Below are 3291 nucleotides of genomic sequence, written 5' to 3' on the forward strand. Positions count from 1 at the left end.
TTGACAACATCATGATTCAGAGCCGTATATAAATAACCAGGCAATGGCTGGATAGCACTGGTACGCGTTCAAAATTCAACAAAACAGGATGCATGATTCACATAGATAGATAGACAGACAGATAGATAGATAGATAGATAGATAGATAGATAGATAGATAGATAGATAGATAGATAGATAGATAGATAGATAGATAGATAGATAGATAGATAGATAGATAGATAGATAGATAGATAGATAGATAGATAGATGGATAGATGGATGGATGGATGGATGGATGGATAGATGGATAGATGGATAGATGGATAGATGGATAGATGGATAGATGGATAGATAGATAGATAGATAGATAGATAGATAGATAGATAGATAGATAGATAGATAGATAGATAGATAGATAGATAGATAGATAGAGAGATTTATACTATCTATAGCACTGTTTCAACTGTCAGTCTCAGGGCAGTGTATTCCTCCCCCAGCACATTCATTTGTTTGTTCATTAATTCAACACTATTGATTATTGCCCTTTCCCCACAACTTCCCAAGAAGTTCTCTTCCCACTACAAGAGCTTCTTGGACAAAATGAAAGCAATGAAGGGACAGTTTTTTTCCACAACTGATAACATTTACTTGTCTTTTGATTGCAGACATCTGCTGCAACTAACTGAATGTAATGTATTAAAAAAAACAAATTCATGCATTTGTGTGTCTATTGTGTTCATCCCTGTCATGTACTCACTGTCATCACACAAAAATTTAAATTATATGAACCAAAGAGAACCAAAAGATCTCAAAAGCTAAATTAATTAACATGGATCAGTCAAGAAAGGGTTACAAATCCATTAGGAGATTTTAGGACTCCAGTGTACCTTGGTGATAGCCATTCTCTACAAATGAAAAACATGGAACAGTGGCAATCAGCCAAAGGAGCACAGTGATGACTCATCCAGGAGGTCACAAAGGAATCCAGGGCAACAATTAAAGAACTGCATCCCTCCCTCGTCTGTCATTGATCTTGACTCAGTCATCAATAAGGAAGAGACTGGGCAAAAACGATAACTATGGCAGAGCCCCAAGGCGAAACACACTGCTCACCAAAAAGAAACTGAAGACAAAAAAATAATAATCTGAATGAGTCTGAAGAATTTGGGGAAATTTTTCTATGGATTGAAGAGACAAAAGTTGTATTTTTTGAAGGCGTGTTACTGCGTCTACCGTAAATGTAACACAACCTTTAAAAAAACAAAAGAAGAATATAATTTTTTTTATATTAATCACACTAACAGTCAAACAAGGTGGTGGTGGTCTCTGGGACTGCTTTGCTTCTACAGGACCTGGACGACTTGCTGTGATTGATGGAACCATGAAAATAGCTCTTTACCAGAAAATGCTGAGGTAGAATGTTAGGGCAGCACTTACTGACCTCAAACAAGTGAACATCTGAGTGGCTTAAAAAAAATCTAAATGGAGGTTTTAGAGTGGCCAAGAAAGAGTTCGTACTTGAATCCTATTGAAAGGAAGACTCATTGGCAATTTTAGAAAATGCTTGATTTCAGATGTTGCTGCTGAAGGTGGCCCAAGCAGCTAATAGGTTTCATGGCCAACTACTTTTCCAAGTACTGTTATATGTTTAAACTGCAGCCTCTGTTCACATTCATATCCTGTTTCTGTTGTTTTATAACTTGGCAGAATTGCAGTCAATGACACTGCAACTACAACAACGGAACATATCTGCGGAGACAGATGTCTTCCGTTTAAGTCGAGTTGCTATGGGATTGCTCATGTGGTGTGATCTGAGTCTCTGTGGAGCAAGGTTCCAAATCTGCTGTTGTCTTTTTGTGCTTTGACTTAGTACTTGTCAAAAAAGCGTGTTCAGCAAGTAACTACGGTTTACATCGTCATCCGGGGGTTGCTTTAACAGCAGCCTGTCATGAGCAATATATACAACTCCAATCAGAATTAATTTTGAGAATTGGAAAAATGTGTAGATGTATTCATTTGTAACAGGGTCCGGTCCTTGAAGGCCCCTATCCTGCATGGTTTAGATCATGGGTGTCAAACTCATATTAGCTCAGGGGCCACATGGAGGAAAATATTTTATTAAGTTGGCCGGACCAGTAAAATCATGGTATATAACTTAAAAACAATAAAGAGCGGGTCTCAACTGTAGATATTTTGTTCCAAAAATTGTTAAATCCATGTCATACGGTGTTTGTGTTACCAGTAGCTGAATTTATGTTATATTAAGCATGTTTATATTCTATTTATGTTGGTTTATGTTTTTATTTTTTTATTTATTTTTAACAAACCAGAACTTTAGGTTGTGTGTAAAATAATGACATCCAGGTCAATTCTGTGTACAAGTTGCGTTGCTGATCTGAGGATTGTTTGTGAAATTACAAATTTATGTTTTGATTTTGGCCGTCGGATCAATTGGTTCAACATTCCTAATTTTTTTCTTTACAAGATCATCTCACGGGCCGGATTAAACCCCTTGGTGGGCCTGATCTGGTCCACAGGCCGTATGTTTGACACCCCTGGTTGTCAAGGGCCACAGTCCTGTATGCTTTAGATGTTTTCCACCTCAACATACCTGATTCAAAGGATCAGCTAATCAGCAAGCTTTTCAGAAGCCTGATAATGATCCTGCTCATATGATTCAGGTATGTTGGAGGAGGGAAACCTCTAAACCATGAGTTTAAGACCTTTTAGATGTTTACCTCCTCCAACACACCTGATTCAAATGATTAGCTTGTCAGCAAGTTCTGCAGAAGCCTGATACTAATCCCGAAATCAGGCGTGTCGGAGGAAGGAAATATCAAAAACATGCAAGATAGGCGCCCTCGAGAACCGGAGTTGGTGACCCCTGATTTATAGGGTTAGCTAGTGCAAACTTTGAGAAGTTCTGCCTTTAAAAAGACAATGCTTAGTTCTGATTCATGCTTTCAGAAATTCATTATTTGAACTATGTGTTTATTCATTATCGTTATAATGTAAAAAATGTGGATGTCTTGCATTGAACTTCTTTGTGTAAGGGGCCAAGTGGCAAATGTCACTAAACAGAACAGTGACTAGGCTGTCACCCTTTAAATAGAGTGACTTGAAGACACCCGTGATGCTAATTAGAGGACACGCCTAGGCTGAACCTGTCCCTGTTGTAAAATTATTTTGAATCCTTTTCAGGGGTTCCATAATTTTGGTACATGCCTGCTTCATAAGATTATTATTATTATTATTATTTACATATTTCTGTTGAACAACAATTCAAAATCAATATCTGATTTTTATTGG

This window comes from Leptonotus elevatus, chromosome 6, assembly GCF_054856555.1.
Source record: "Leptonotus elevatus isolate MCC_2025b chromosome 6, RoL_Lele_1.0, whole genome shotgun sequence".
NCBI classification, from domain to species: Eukaryota; Metazoa; Chordata; class Actinopteri; order Syngnathiformes; family Syngnathidae; genus Leptonotus; species Leptonotus elevatus.